The sequence below is a fragment of the Gossypium hirsutum genome, chromosome A06 (assembly GCF_007990345.1).
Source record: "Gossypium hirsutum isolate 1008001.06 chromosome A06, Gossypium_hirsutum_v2.1, whole genome shotgun sequence".
NCBI lineage: Eukaryota > Viridiplantae > Streptophyta > Magnoliopsida > Malvales > Malvaceae > Gossypium > Gossypium hirsutum.
Window position 1 is genome coordinate 55,323,375 of NC_053429.1, and position 18,132 is coordinate 55,341,506.

The 18,132-nt window shown below is 34.5% G+C and overlaps 1 non-coding gene across 1 annotated transcript; it reads left to right on the forward strand.

Annotated features, from left to right (window-relative positions):
- The first annotated feature begins 15,007 nt into the window (after positions 1–15,007).
- LOC121231652 (small nucleolar RNA R71) lies at positions 15,008–15,114 on the forward strand. The gene has a single exon (XR_005929708.1). It is a non-coding gene; the product is annotated as a small nucleolar RNA R71 (small nucleolar RNA).
- Positions 15,115–18,132: the final 3,018 nt, after the last annotated feature.

Genomic DNA, 18,132 nt, shown 5'->3' on the forward strand with positions numbered 1-18,132 from the left:
ACCGCATCCGTAACAGGCCCTGTTAATAGACTTACCCCAACAATCACCTAGGTGTCGTCTTCCGCATTGGGGACATTCAGGTTTCTCTTGACGATTATTGCCCACACTAGCTACCGAAGTAGCTCAGGAGTCCGTCGATGGTCGTGGTCTGACGGAAATTCCCGCAGTCGTCCTCGACTTATTAGTGTCCTCCCTGAACTTCTTTACAGCTGAGAACGGAGCTTTACCCGTCGATCTTTTACGCTAGTCTCTAGCTTCAAATTCAGCCTTCTTCTTCTCCTTTCCAAGTTCTTCCGCCTTGCAGGCTCGTTCAACTAGTGTTACGAATTCTTTTATCTCCAAAATACCCACTAGTAGCTTTAAATCTTTATTCAATCCTTCTTCGAATCTTTTGCACATAGCAACCTCATCAGCTACACACTCCCGGGCATACCTACTGAGTCTTACGAATTCATGTTCGTATTCAGATACTGTCATACGGCCTTGCTTGAGTTCCAAGAATTCCTTACGCTTTTGATCAATTAACCGTTGACTAATATATTTCTTTCGAAATTCCGTCTGAAAGAAGTCCCAAGTTACTCGTTCGTTTGGGACTATGGAAATCAGGGTCCTCCACCAATAGTAGGCTGAGTCCCGCAACAAGGATATAGCACACTTTAGACATTCATCAGGCGTGCATGACAGTTCATCAAACACCCGAATGGTGTTATCAAGCCAGAACTCGGCCTTTTCAGCATCATCAGTAACTATGGCCCTGAACTCCTCGGCCCCGCGCTTCCTAATCAAGTCTACAGGTGGCTTACTCAGCCTCACAGGATCAGCGACTGATGGCATTACGGGCTCTTGGGGTGGATTATTCAAATTCGGGAATTGTTGGACGGCCGGATTGGTTCGGGCATATTGCGCGACCCACTCATTCATCATGGTAAAGAAGGCTTGTTTAGCCCCCTCACCTTGATTATTCACAGATGATTGAGGTTCAACAGGCGGTGTCCCTTGTGCAGGAGCAGCCGCTACACTTTCAATGTCATCCGCCAAGGTTCTCTCTACACCGGGATCCATTTACTAATCAAAACATAAATTTTAACCGTTAGAAGTCATCACACATTTAAACATTAACATTCGGCATGTATAGCTAGACTCATACGTGCTATGGTAGTCCTAGAACCAACTAAACCATAGCTCTGATACCAATAAAATGTAACACCCCGAACCCGAGACCGTCGCCGGAGTCGAACACAAGGTGTTAACAGACTTCAAACCACTTATTTGACATTTCCCAGACAAGCTGCCAATCTGCGTACTAGTCTCTTTAAAAATCATATATTGAGTTCTGAAATTCGAAATCCAGTTCCGTAAATTTTCCCTGGAACTAGACTCACATACCTATATGGTAGAATTTTTGTAGAATTTTTGGTCGGGCCAATTAGTACAGTTTATTAGTCAAAGTCTCCCATGTTACAGGGATCGACTACACTGACCTTTGCGCATTACGACTTGGATATCTCCCTCCACAGAGCTTCAATACCGATGACGTTTATTTCTATAGAAACTAGACTCAGAGAGGAATCTGTACATATATGGCATGACTCCTAATTATCTCTGGTTAATTTATAATGAATTTCCAAAGTCGGAACAGGGAATCCAGAAACCGTTCTGGCCCTGTCTCACGAGAACCTGAATATCTCTTAACATACTGTCCATATGATCATTTCGTTACTTCTATATAAAAATAGACTCATCGAGCTTCAATTACATAATTTATTCATTAATTAATTTCATTCCTACTATTTTTAGTGATTTTTCAATCTCACGTCACTGCTGCTGCCAGCATCTGTTACGAAAGCAACTATGCCTATTCCGTGATTTCTCCTTGATCTAACTAGTAATTCATCATACATATCACCAATTATGATCATGACTAGCCATGCCAGAGGCTAATCATTGTCAAACATCTCCCTACTACACTATTGCCATATCATGAATTTTAACACCAAAAATAATCAACCATGACATATGGCATAAAAAGGTCGAATTATCAAGATTTACGACCTAACGTTATGAAACCAAACCCAACCGAACATTTATGCCATTTTCGCATGGCTAAAAGTTTACATACCAAAGTTCAAACACAACATAATAGCCTATACATGCCGAAGTGTTCTCCTAAGCTGACTAAGAAGAAAGTACCAAACTTGCTAGCCGGTGTGATGACTCCAATGACGGCCCGATCACGCAAAAAGAGACGAGTCCAAGAAACCTAAAATAGGTGACAAGGAAACACCGAGTGAGTATATAACTCAGTAAGTCATAAGCAATACACTACCATCCATTAATAACATTATCACAAGAGGAAGCAAAATGGAACGAGGCTAGTTACTCCATCCATACCGAACCATACCATAGTTCCTCAAACCTATCGGTTCAATCTCATACCAAGTCATGCATTCCCATTCCATATACTAATCAATAGGATATTCGAGGCATTTTCATACATCATTTTATTTTCGTTGCAATCATACAACTAAACGGCCTTTCACCTATTCCACGATAAATCTTATGTACGTGACTTCAATTATAATTGTCACATAGGTTCAAACTTACCAAGCTCAACTCCAAATATAAACATAGCGCCTATTAGCCATGAACTCAAGGTACTTACCCGATCCGCTGTCCGTGATCAACTCAATAATGTCGCACACTTAGTGTCCATAGTGATTCAAAAATATATATTAAGTCCGCACACTCAGTGCTATATAATCAACTTGCACACTTAGTGCTATATAATCAAACTCGCACACTTAGTGCTACATAATCAAACTTGCACACTTAGTGCTACATAATCAAACTTGCACACTTAGTGCTACATAATCAAACTTGCACACTTAGTGCTATATAATCAAACTCGCACACTTAGTGCTGTACAATTTAAATCCGCACACTTAGTGCCAATCTCATGATCATAAATGTTTATACCCGCACACTTAGTGCCGAGATCAACAACTCAATACATCTCACCTCTTTTCTTTTCATTCAACACTTTCATCACCACATGCATACATGTATATATATATTTATCATTCCATTCAGCATCATTACATAGACGTTATGGCCATTTAAATTAATACAAACTATATGCTTAATGACTTACTTTGTGTTGGGTAAGACGGTTCCAACTCGGCTACTCGATGATCTTTTCTTTGCCTTTGCTTGATTCTCCTCCTTTAACTCCTTGAGCTTAATCAATAAATCAACTAGTTTAACCATCTTGCTAAACATTCATAATTCAATTACACATGCATATGTATGTTTGTATATTTGGCAACTGTGACAGCCCTAATGTGACCCTAGTCGGAAAGTGGTTTCGGGACCACAAGACCGAGTCGTAAAATAATTAATTGCTATATTCTATGCTTATTATGTGTGAACATGAGTATGTGGAAGTTTCATTCCCTAATTTTACCAATTGCATGAGAAATTGTTAATAGGGATCGATTTGAGACATGGTGAAATTATGATAGTCCAATTTAAAATGGTCTATTAGTGCATGTACCAAAAAGAGTGGACTTGCATGTCAAATAGACCATTTTTGAATGTGAATGGCCGGCCAACATACGCATGCATTATGGTGTTCCCTTGTCTTCATTTTTTTATATTTGGTGGGAATTATGTATAATAAATTTATATTAGTAAGTGGTGATAAAAACAAAGTTCCATCATCTTTTCTATCATCTTGCCGAAACCATAAGGAAAAGAAAAGAAAAATGGAAGCTAGGACATTCGGCCAAGTGAGTTTATAGATTAAGGTATGATATCATGTGGTTCTTTTGGCATTTTTTTTGTGAAGTTGAGTTGTTTTGATGCTCATAACATGACCCATGTGTTGATTTTTGAGTTGTGTTGCAAGAAACCTTTGGTTATGTTCTTATATGCCAAATTGATGATGTTTTGTAGTATGTGATTTGAAATGGTTATAGATGAATATGAACTAAGAAACATGTATTATTGAGTAAGTAGAAGATAGAATGGGGTTTAAATGGGAGGTTCATTTGATTTATTTTTTGTCCTTGTATGAAAAGTGGTTCTTTGTTAAGGCCGAATGAGTCATGCTAGATTAGTTGAAAAGAATGTTCATGTTATGAGGTAATTTGAATAATTGACCGAAACATGGAAGGAAGGGCAAGATTTATAAATTATGTTTGAGGGTGAAAGGAATAATGAAAGTTGTATTAAGTTTAATGTGCATACTTTAGTCTAAGTGTTGAGGAGTATTCGGCTAAGATAGTTGAAATGTGGGTGTTGCCGATTTTTAAATTTAGATTATGGGAGTGGCTATAATGGGCATTAAGATGTTGAACTTAAGAAATTAGAAGTAAATGAACTTGATAGTATTTAAGAGATAGAGGTGATAGATTAATGTTGCACATTCGGCTATGGTTAGGCATGTTGATGATCTTATCTTGGTTTAGATAATTAGGCATAAAAGGGTGGTAAAGGGGATGAAATTGTCGAATGATTAGTTGGGTAACAAAAGAAGCATTCGGCCATCACTTGAGAGCTTGTGTGATGTTGGGTTTAAAATTAGCAAAGGTAACTTACCTAATGCATGTGCATGTGTGATTAGATTTTTGATGATATGGTAGTTGCATGAGGTTATTAGCCGAATATACTAACATACATATACATGTGAAATTGGATTGTAAATATTTAGCAAGGTGGTTAAACTAGTTAAATTATTGATTAAGCTCAAGGAGTTAAAGGAGGTGAATCGAGCAAAGGCAAAGAAAAGGTCATCGAGTAGCCGAGTTGGAACCGTCTTACCCAACACGAGGTAAGTCATTAAGCATATAGTTGGTATTAATTCAAATGGTCATAACGTTTATGTAATGATGCTGAATGGAATGAATAAATATATATATGCATGTACGTATGTGATGATGAAAGTGTTGAATGAAAAGAAAAGAGGTGAGATGTATTGAGTTGTTGATCTCGGCACTAAATGTGCGAGTATAAACATTTATGACCACGAGATTGGCACTACGTGTGCGGGTTTAAATTGTGCAGCACTAAGTGTGCGAATTGACTATGTAGCACTAAGTGTGCGAGTTTGACTATGTAGCACTAAGTGTGCGAGTTGACTATGTAGCACTAAGTGTGCGAGTTTGATTATGTAGCACTAAGTGTGCGAGTTGATTATATAGCACTGAGTGTGCGGACTTAATATATATTCTTGAATCATTATGGACACTAAGTGTGCGACGCTATTGAGTCGATCACGGACAGCGGATCGGGTAAGTGTCTTGAGTTCATGGCTAATAGGTGCTATGTCTATACTTGGTGTTGAGCTTGGTAAGTTTGAACCTATGTGACAAATATACTTGAAGTCACGTACATGAAATTTATCGTAGAATGGGTGAAAGGCCGTTTAGTTGTATGTTTGTAACGAAAATAAAATGATTTATGAAAATGCCTCGAATATCCTATTGATGAGTATGTGGATTGTGAATGCATAAATTGGTATGAAATTAAACCGATAGGTCGGAGGAACTATGGTATGGTTCGGAATGGATGGAGTAATTAGCCTCGTTCCATTTTGTTTTCTCTTGTGATAATGTTATTGATGGATGGTAGTGCATAGCTTATGACTTACTGAGTTATAAACTCACTCGGTGTTTCCTTGTCACCTATTCTAGGTTTCTTGGACACATCTCTTTTTGCGTGGTCGGGCCGTCATCGAAGTCATCACACCGGATAGCAAGTTTTGGTACTTTCTTCTTAGTCGGCTTAGGAGAATATTTCGGCATGTATAGGCTATTATGTTGTGTTTGAACTTTAGTATGTAAACTTTAAGCCATGCGAAAATGGCATGAATGTTCGATTGAGTTGGATCAAGGAGTAGGCATGAAATGGACCTAGTTACTTTCGTAACAGATGCTGGCAGCAGCAGTGACATGAGATTGAAAAATCACTAAAAAATAGTAGGAGTGGAATTAATTGATGAATAAATTATGTATTCGAAGATCGATGAGTCTATTTTCATATAGAAGCAACGAAAAGATCATATGGACAGTATGTTAAGAGATATTCAGGTTCTCGTGAGACAGGGCCAGAACGGTTTCTGGATTCCCTGTTCCGACTTTGGAAATTCATTATAAATCAACCAGAGATAATTAGGAGTCATACCATATATGTATGGATTCTTCTCTGAGTCTAGTTTCTATAGAAACAAACGGTATCAGTGTTGAAACTCCGTGCAGGGAGATATCCAAGTCGTAATGCACAAAGGTCAATGTAGTCGATCCCTGTAACATGGGAGACTTTGACTAATAAACTGTACTAATTGGTCCGACCAAAAATTCTAGAAAAAAATGTGTAGACGGGCATATGAGTCTATTTTCAGGGAAAATTTACGGAACTGGATTTCGAGTTTCAGAACTCGAGATATAATTTTTTTTAACGACTAGTACGCAGACTGGCAGCTTGTCTGGAAAATTTTTTTTTAAGTGGGTTGAAGTCTGTTAACACCTCGTGTTCGACTCCGGCGACGGCCTCGGGTTCGGGGTGTTACAGCAACCATCCTCACTAATTACCCATTTAGTCGATTATACACATAATTAAAGGTAACATCACGAATGGGCATACTTATGTATATATATACATATATATGTATATATATATACTTCGGAATGGGCATCACAATTAGATTTAACACCACCTTCATACTCAATTAGATGGCCGAATGTATGTATATATGTACAATGTCAACTATAACATCATTTAAACACCTAATTTCATCTCATGAACACTTGATCGAATTTTCCTAATCTAGCATATTTTCACATCTATTTGTAACATCATGTAAATCCACATATAACTACATTTCTTAAGTTCCACATCTTAATGCCCATTATACATAATCAAATTTAACATCATCTATATATTTACTCATATGGCCGAATATACATACCCCCATATAATATCATTTTCATTCCATTTAACACTTAATTTCCACCACATAAACACTTGGCCGATTTTGCTAGCACACAAGCCTTTGACCGAATGTCCTTGACCTCTAGTCACCTAAATTTTTATTCTTTAAGACTCATCCAACTCATATTTTTCATTGACAACCTCCTTAACTTCAATTTATTCACATCTTTAATCATGCTACATTCGACCATTATTTAACAATAATTCATGTATCCTTTTTATTAAACACTCAAAATCAACCATCTTCATACCTCATCACCAAAGACATCAAAATACCAACCAAGAATGTAACATTCATGGCCGAATATCATCTCCATCAATTAACAAAATTTGAACCATGGCTAGGTAGATTTCAAACTTACAACTTAAAACATGCATGCATCTCATGGAACATCATCAAACATACCTTAGTCTAGTTACATGCATGGCCGAACCTCTTCAACCTTTCTTCTTCCTTCCTCCTTAAAATTTTTGGCCAAAGATGAACCAAAGGATGAGCACTTTTTTTTTTGTTTTTCTTTCTAGTTTCGGCAAAATGGGGGGGGGGAAAGACAACCACACACTTTTTTTTTTTGTTTCCATCATATTCCTTTTCATTATTTTATGCCCATTCTCCTTATTTTATTTTTTTCCACCCATGATGCACCAACACAACATGTCTATGACATGTCTTGCCCATCACACTTGGTCTACCATGCTTGTCATGGCCGGCCACTACTAATTAGGGGGGAAATTTGACATGCAAGTCCCCCTTTTTATTTCATGCACTAATAGGTCCTTATGCTTTGACCTATCACATTTCAAAAATGTCGCACATAAGTCCTATTGACTAAATTCACATGCAATCGACTAAATCGAAGCTTGAAATTTTCACACATTCATAATTACATATTCTAGACAATAAATATCACATTCAAACATTTCGGTGACTCGGTTTAGCAGTCCCGAAACCACTTCCCGACTAGGGTCAATTTTGGGCTGTCACAGGTTACAGGGTAGCTTGGCTACATATGTGGCACTTATGTGCAAACTTTCCATGTATCCGAATTATATTCCGATGTGTTCAACGGGTAAAATTCTACTCAAATGGAGGAATACTCGAGATGAAAGGGACGTATTGGTAAGTGTTGTGAAATGAATACTTTGAATATGTATGTACTTAACCCTCGGGTTGAAAAATCGATATAACAACAATATGGTAAGATGATAAATGAAAATGTGATATGAATGTCTTGATGATGATTATGCAAATGATGTTTTATGTTTGCTTATATGGTTATGTTACTTGCTATTTGCATGTGAACTTACTAAGCATTTATGCTTACTCCCTCCTTTTCATTCCTTGTAGTTTTGACAAGTCAGCTCGAAAATCGGGAACGGTCGGAGGCTCGCTCACACTATCCGTATACCATCTTGGCATAATGGCTTGTATATTTTGAGTATGGCATGTATAGCATTATAATCATTTTGTATATATGGTCTTATGATATTGTTATTGAGTGGTATGGAAATGCTTGGTAATGATTAGCCATTGGAATGGCTCATCATGATCCTATTTGGTGTTATGTATGCTAAATTACTAGCTAATCCATGGAAAACATGAAATAGGTAAAATTTACCATAAAATAAATTTAGACAGCAGCAGAGATGTGAGTTTGAAAAATCATTAAAAATAGTAGAGATACAATTAGATGGTGAATAAAATATGTAATTGAAGAATTATGAGTCTATTTTCATATGGATGGAACAAAACAGGTATATGAGTTATATTTTATGAGATGTTTAAATTTTTGTGAAACAGGGCCAGAGCGATTTCTGGATCCCCTGTTCTGACTTTTGAAATTCACCATAAATTTTACAAAGATAATTAGAAGTCATGATTTATATGTACAGATTTATTATTGAGTCTAGTTTTATTAGAGACAAACGGAATAGTCATTGAAGCTCTGTATAGGGAGATATCTGATTCGTAATACACAGAGGTCAGAGTAGTCGAACCCTAAAATAGGGGAGAATTTAACTAATAAAATGTACTAATTGGCTTGACCAAAAATTCTAGAAAAAAATTAGTAAATATATATATGAGTCTAGATTCAGGGAAAATTTACGAATCTTGATTTTGAGTTTTGGAACTCAAGATATGAGTTTTTAATCGACTATGACGCAGATTGTTAGCTTGACTGAAAATTTTAAAAATAAATTGTTTGAGCTGTTTAAGTAATGAATTAAGTTTGTTAACACCTCGTGTTCGACTCCGGCGACGGTCTCGAGTTTCGTAACTCGAGATATGATTTTTCTTGTAACTGTGACGCGAGTAGCTAGAAAGCTGTGAATATAGAAACAAATGATTTGAAGTTCTTAAATTGATAAATTATGTTTGGTAACCCCTCAAGCTCGACTCCGGTATGGTCTCGGGCGTGGGGGCGTTACATTTGGTGGTATCAGAGCAGGTTTAGTCGGTTCTCGGACTAACTTAGCTTGTGTAAAAGTTTAGCTATACATGCCACTGATTTGTGATAGTGTGATGTCTTTCGACGCGTATGAGTACCGTCTTATTTAGATAGGGTACTCTCCAACCGAGCTGTGCCGACCATGTTCAATGTTATGTGAAGGTATTTGAGTAAAATTATGATTATGATAAGTCTCGGTTCATAAAAGTATGAATAAAAGTTTATGATGCATATGTGATAAATATCCATATTTGCTTAATGCTTATATGATGTAGTGTATATGGCTTACTTGATAAGATGAACGGAATAAATAGAAAGTAGTAGAGGTATGAATAAAAGTCATAATATCATGATATGAATGAAAATGTCCTTGTCTTGATTTGGACGTCGAATGTTGATGAATGTTAATGATATACAATTTTTATGAGATAAAGGATTATAATGAAATGAACTTATCTATGTTAAATTGTTGGACTGAATTATATTATTGTAATGATATGTACATGATGATGCACAAAATGAAAGTTGTGATTGTGATGCAAATATCTATGTTTGGTTGGCCTTATATAATGTCATGAGCATGAATTAATTTAATTAAATGAATGGATAAGTAAAGCTGTCTAGAAAACATAGAATGTATGCATAAGTATATTGTCTAAATGGGACAATAGGAAAATTGGTGTAAGCCAACATGAATGAATGACATGATTTTGATGATGTTACTATGATGATGGAAGTTGTGTCATATGTGTATGAATAAGAAAGTCGAGTCAGAGGTCCTACAACCCCTCCCCCTTACCGAAGTGGTACTTATAATGGAATTTCATGAGATTTGTATTGAATAAGTTTCCGGTTGAGAACCCAAAGAGTACAGTGATAGAATAATTATAAGTATGATTAGAGATTGAAAATGAGCTGATAAGTAAAGTCAGAGCCAGTAAAGTATCGGATTGACGTAAAGATTATTGGAGTTATGCACTGTCCCAGTTAGAAAAGGAATTCTCCTTGGTAAACCGAATTACTCAGGTGCAAGGTCAAGAAAAGTGTAAATCGAAATTTATTCAGAACTGACCTTCTTTAGTGAATGGTTTAATATGAAATTTGTGACGACAGAACTAGTTGGGGAAATGATAATTGAAATGTGAACTATCTGAGTGTGACAGTTATGACTGGACAGATTTAGCAGTCTCTTTTGAGATGTTCTATGTGTTTACCCGTTCTCAAAAATATTTCTATGGCTATTGATCTTCTGAAGAAATTCTTGTTATATGGGAATGTCTTCTAATTCCGGTGTTGGATGAAAGCATTGGTAGTCTGACTGGTTTATAATTTATATTGCTCTATTTCATCGGGTATTCTATTTCATTTCGTCTGATAAGAATTGATGAGAGAATACGTATGATATTATGATTCTGTTTCTTCTACTTGATGCTTCATCTGATATATATGTATGGGAAGATATATTGATCTTGTTATATTTGATTTCAGTGGGATTAAATGATGTTTTCTTCTGGACTTTCTTTCTTTAAAGAATTATCGGGGTATTCCGTATTTTCTCTATGAGTTTGGTTTTCGATTCTCCGGCATAGTATCGTATCTTGGGTTTCTTTATCCTGGATCTCTTTATTCTGGATTTCTTTATTCCGGGTTTCTCTATCTTGGATTTCTTTATTCGGTTTTCTTGTTATCTTTGTTCCATAATTTGTCAATTACGACTCATGTTCGAAGTGGGTTCTTCAACTCATGATAATCATGTAAAATATGACTATAATTCTAATTTGATCTTAGTAATGTGGTGATTTAGTATTGGGATTTTTTCTAATTTCTGTGTAAGGATTTGACATCAGTAAACGCATAGGTGATAAAAGCGCGAGTTTCAGTCGGTATGGTAAATTATTTATTTGAAAGATTTCATGTGACAATTATGTCAGGATTATTTTTCCCAAGTCTGATAATATAATTTCATTTTTGTACTGATAAAAGAGTAAATAGTCTGAACGAGAAGTGTATATTTATTAGAAAGAGTTGGATATTAGTTTAAGTCACTACGAATGATAAGGTTTCCATCTTGTGAAAGCTGAAAAGTTTATTACATGTTGACAGAGTTCGGATAGATGAGAATATTGGTAACCGAAGCGTCTGAACTAGACTAGTCTACATTGAGCAAAGACTTCCTGACTTTCAGTAATGTATTGTTGTATAAATTGTGATGTGTTTCAAGACAGTGAGGTAATGTGATAGTTTAGAGCATCCGATGTTCCGATGTTACATAAAATCGGAGTTGTTAAAGGGGTTAAAGCTGAGCATTGGGATCTATCAAAATTATCCTTGTCAGTGTTGATATTGGGATGGAAATGAGAAGGATTATTCTTGAGGCCATATCAGAATCATTTTTATGGCGGAAAGAGGAAAATGTGATGTATCCTATTGTTAAATGTTTGGCGAGATCTATAAATCATATCTGTATTGAATGAATTCCTACTCATCAGATTCATGAAATTTCAGGTCTCTTTGATTGTTGGATTTCTTGGAATTCCGGTCTCCATTAAATCAAGTTGAGATCCGGGTTTTATGTCATGATATCATGGGAAACTGAGAAGGGTTGAAAGTTTAAGAACAGTTGAGAGTTGAGACTGTAAGCTTTTAGATCATATGAGAAATTGAAGAGATGTATTGGAGGTACAATCTAATTGCAAGTTCTTCAGCACCGAATATGAGATTAAAAGTGAAGATCGCTTTTCTGGTAAGATTTTCGGGGACGAAAATCCCTAAAGGGGGGAGAGTTGTAATATCCTGATTTTGGGCCTAGTCAGAATAGTGGTTTCGTGACCACAAAATCCGAGATAGAAATAATTATTTTATGATTATTTTAAGGTCTATGATATGATTGCATGATTGTGTGAAAATTTCGTGAAGAAATTTTATGCATAAAGTGCTTAAATTGAAATTAGGGACTAAATCGAATAATTTGCAAAACTTGTATTCTAGAAGTTTCTAGTATGAAATTGTTTTGAAATATTAATTAGGAGGGCTTAAATAGCAATTTTACCAATTTCTAAGTCTATGGACAAAAATTGGACATGGATGGAATTTTTGGAAAGTTTAGTAGTAAGGGCATTTTGGTCATTTAGGGGTAAAATGAATTAAAATAAAAAATTAAAAGCCAATTTTGCTCATCTTCAACCCCATGGCCGAATATAGCAAGGAGAAACCATGGCTAGGGTTTTTCAAGCTTCCAAGCTCGATTGTAAGTCCGTTCTAGCCTCGTTTTTAATGATTTTTACGTTTTTGGAGTCCCGGTAGCTCGATTTAGCTTATGCTAGCAATAATTTAACGTAGGGTTTATATTTGGAAAAATACCCATAGGTGAAATTTTTGTATTTTGGTGTTTTATGATAGAATATGAGGTTTTAAATTATGTTAGACAACTTGTACTACTCGGTTTTAAGTGAAAACGAGCAAAAGGGCTTAATCGGTAAAAATACCTAATAGTCATAAGTACATGTTAGAGTGAGAATTTGATGTTGCCATAGAAGGGAAAAATGATCAGCATGTCATAAAACACCATTAGGGTCTTTTTGGTCAACGTGATCTGCTTATTTGGTTAGCAATGTAGTTGCCCTACTGGAAACATCACAAATGGAAGATTGACTTACTTAACACCACATGTACTTGCCCAGATTCATGCACTTATCTTAGTGATTCACTGTTTTTATTCATACAGTAACAAATATATTTCATTCATAACATGCAACAATTTGCTGATCCTTCTCACATGCTTACCGGACATTTGAGATTGCATCAACATAAGTACTTACCTTGTAAATTTAACATGCATGAGTTAGGAAAATGACTCACTTGAAACTCACCTACTGTAGCTTGGAGACCCTAAACTCTAACATTCTTCTCATACCAGCAACAACAATACTTGCTTAAAGTACATAGAACTACCATTAAAACTCATTTATAGACAGACTGCTAACACATTTCAATTATAGACAACCCCCATGCAGGGTCTCTTATTCATATCTTATTGTTTATGCTTCATAACTTCTTTACTCATTCAAATACTCAACATGTAAAGTTATCAGACTTACCAAGAGATGGAACATCCACTGATTAACTCAAATCCTTAGCTTTCAACTTAATAAGGAAAAAGAAAACATTTAAGTTTAAGAAAAAAACCAGAGGGTAATATTGAAGGAAGAAAAAAAAAACATCCAGACATTCCCTTCTCAACATATATATATCCCCCAGTACCTTTTAATAGATCTTGACAAGTGTCTAATTCATACATAAGTTGTCCCTTTAATGTCCTACAAAACCCGAAAGAAATATAAAAGAAAATTTGATATCGATACTATTTGACTAGTAAATCCCTTCAGTTGACTTCCTACCAATCATATTATGAACCTATTCTGCACATCATTCGAGTAAACTTGGCATACTATACCTATTGGAGGTAACTCATATCTGATGTGTTATACTCAACAAGAACTTCCAAGGCGTACTCTTAGTTTGTTATACTCCTTCAATTGAAGAATACTGTAAGAATTAAATTCTAAGAAGCTTCTATGGGTGGGTATTCTATGCACCAAACATTAGTTCGCTAGAACTTTATAAATTGGTGGACTAACTACGAAAGTGTGCCAAGACAGATAACCTTCACATTTATTCGCCTTGCTCTCAGATTTACGAAATTTGAGATGTGAGACCTAGTGAATTCCACTTTGTTCTTAAGTATACACTTTGTTTCTCAGATTGAATAACCTTTTTATTCAACCTACAACCATTAAGAATCTCTCTATCATTCTAAGAATAAAGTGCTCAGTCTGATCATCTATCTTGGGATTCAGTTGTGTGTTAGTCGATAAAGTTTCTTGTTGGAACTACTTAAATAAATTGTAGGTTGGCCTATTCATGCTTCCAATAGTCGAACAGTAGCTTCTTGATTCGAAACTCACACATCAGTTTTTTTGCACATATTCCAACAAGAGATATTTAGTTGTTTTCTTATGTGGAACTTATTGGCATTGTGGTTGTTTTTTTTGAAACCTTAACAAAGCATTCCATTTGAACGTTGCATTAATTCCTTGTTGATTATTCCTTTATGAGAATTTTGGGTGATTCCTCCATTTAGGTATAGGTGTTGGCAAAAGCATTGTTTTGTTGATGGCTCTAATTACACATGTAATTTACCTCTTCAACATATCAATAATATTGCTCGGTAAGACGGGAACCTCCAAAATAGTCATCGCACTATTCACTAAATGACTTATTCGAGTTTGTTGTAAAGATAAAGAATTTAACCTCTTGTTTATCTCATTTAACCGCGTCATCAATTGTGCCAAAAGGTTTGAAGCTTGATCGAGTTCATTAACTCCCACTGGTTTCTTTGGTGTGATGCACTAATAAACCTCAAAATTTTGGAAGGTTAATTCTTCCAAAATTTTTATGCATATTCTAGAAACTTTTGTACCAATGAGCCTGCAAGTGCACAATCAACTTGAATTTTTGTTGGAACATCTAGCCTATTATAAAAAATCAATATCTATTGAGCACTTTCTAAACCATGGTGTGGGCACTTTTTGAGAAGTTCCTTGTACCTTTCTTATGCATCATACAAAGTCTCTTCATCCTATTGAGTGAAAGTGTGAATATCTTTCAAAAGTCTACCCGTCTTCGTGAGGGGAAAATATCTAGCCAAAAATTTTTGCACTAATTAATCTCATGAGGTAATAAAGGCTTGGGGAAAAGAGTTGAGTCAATCTTTAGCTCTCCCATCTAGAGAAAAATTGAATAATTGGAGTCTGATCGCCTCATGGAATACCCCATTATGTTGGGATCTAGTTCCCTTATTGTAGTGATTTCGTCTATGTACTTATAATTTTTCAAACAAATTGATTTAATAAAAATCCATCATTATCATTAATATCTTTTGTATATTTTCTTCAATTGTTTTTCAAGCAAAGAAAAATGAAAGTAAATTTTGACTCACTATTTATTTAACGTTTAAACTAACATTAAGTGATACTACGTGGTCAAATCATAGTGTGAGAAGATAACTTAGTCTAATCTAAACATGTACCTAGTCTAATAAAAATTGAGCAAGTCAATTAAAACACTAATATGTCATCTATCAAGTTCAAATTGGGAGATACTTTGTTTTGGGTAACAGAGCGGACGACTCCTAGAAGATAGAGATACTGATGTAACTGACTGAACTGATAGTGTATCAAACAAGACTCAAGTAGAATAGATCTTATATCTGTTTATGGATTTCTTCATTTGGGATGTTCAAAGTGTGACTTACCTTAATCTTGAGTAAGTGACTATATGCATGACTTATCTCATTCGATATATTGATAGCTTGTGTTCAATTGCTAATAGAGCAGAAAGTTAGTATGTTGGGGTATACGATCTTCTAAATGAAATAGCTTCATTTGTAGTAGTGGAATTTATAGCCCAACAAAAGGTTAATGATGTCATTTCATCAGCATTACATGATAAATGGAAAGTAACGCATTCATGGGTCATTTATTTTAGTGACAAATGAATTAATTACTATTTGATAATAATTGACTTTTCATTAAGGAATGTGTAATAGTTACCATGAAATAAAATAGGATCATATTAAGAGAACAAATTTATCCTAAATAGATTAAGGATATTCTATCAGGGTAACACACTTATGAGAAGGTCATTGGACTGGCACTTAATAAGTAGCTTTCGTAATGATATGCAATTAGGGAGAGCTCAGTCATGGTATTGTAATGAAATGACTTCATTATTAAATAAATTTATAATTAATAGGTGAATAGATGAAATTTAATTATAAATTATTTGAGACCCCATTATATATGTCAAATCGGTCATTTTTTCTAACTTGTTGAAACTAGAAATGAATTGCAAGTTGAACCAAATTAATATAAATGAATTGAAATGATGAAGTTAGAGAAATGAGTCGTATTCACAAATGAATGCGTTTTCTCACTAAGTATAGAAATGATATGAAAATCAATTTTAGATTTTTAATTATTATTTCATTAATCATAATTAAATAAATGTAGTTCGAAAATGAAATTAAATTAATTAGTCATTAGAATCCATTAAACAAGAAAAATTAAATATATTTCCCACTAGAATCTTTTACGATAAAGTTGTCATGACTTTAACGAAATTAGAATTAAGTTTAGAAAATTATTTGATTAGAAAATTAATGTAGTTAATTAAATTAATTGAATAGATAATTTTTATTTGGGAAGTAGAAAACAAATATTATGTTGGATAAAATTATAAAATATTGTATCAAAAGTCCACGAATCACATATAATTGGATTGAAAACATGAGGCCCAAAACTCCTTATGATAGATGAGAAAGGCAACAACCTTAGTATTTTAACTAGGGTGTGCCACGGACCCTCACTCTAATTAGAGTAGAATTGTGTTTTCTATTAAATAAATATTATTTGTTTAGAGCTTGTCCAACTAGGATTGTTTTATCTCTCTTTCTAAATATATAGAACCAATTGACCTAATAGACACACTTCTTAATTATTGAGTTATCATTATTATGTTAGAAAATAATGATAACTTATTTACTTAGAATTAAATTTATTTTCTAAGAATTACGATCTTTATCGGATTTTATTGAGAGAATTATTTCTTGTTATTTGTTTGGTGCATATTGGTCAAGCTTACACTCAATGCTACTCGTGGTATGAGGATAATGAAGGTCGTTTGTTTAAATGTCATGATTGACTCGAATTTGTCTTACGCAAAGCATGTTTACTTTTCAGTAAAAATTTTATTGCTATAAATAGCACTAATTGACTCGGTTTTGAAAATTTTAAACTTCCGCTATAACTTTAAACAGTTTTCTTAATCGGATTTTTCCAACTATTGGTGTTAGAGTTAGGTTGTGCTATGCTTATATTATAAATTGGTATCAAAATTTTCTCTTCTTCATTTTTGGTTAATTTTAATAAGATGTGACATTCTTTTAATTATATACATGTTTTAGGTTATGTATGTGAATACATGTGTTTAATTATTTTATTATATATATGATAAAGTAAATTTTTCAAAGTTGTGTTTCCTAGAAACTAGACTATGTAATTTAGATTTTAATAAATTTAAGGATATGTAATTAGATCATGGATTATCATTTCCACATAGGTTTTATTTTATTTTTTTATAATTATTCATGTGAGTTGGAAATGGACTTATGGTTTTTGTAACCTAAATTTTTCTAAGAAACCCAAAGAACGAAGAAATATCCAAAATCAATTGAGACAACGCAAAGCCAACCTAGCTAATCAGCAAAAGTTAGCAGGTGCCAGTGGTGGTTCAACCAGTAGTAGTCAAACAATCAACAACAGTGGCGATAGTGGAGACCCATGGTGGTGACCTGTCATAATTTGATACGTCAAATTAAGATCTCTATTACATTTAAAGAGCTTATTCTCAAACAATTTAGGTGTCTTTATTTACTTTTTTCCATTTTTAGTTTTTGTTGTTAATAAATTGTTTTTTGTGAGTTTTATGCTCTTTTGAGACCCAAATTGGTCAACGTGTCATGGGAAATCTAACAATGTGCTTGAGTGGTGTAAGGAGTCTATAATGGAATGAACTTGAAGAAAGCATCACTTAGAATGTGGGTATCACAATATCAAACCATGAAAGTCGTGAT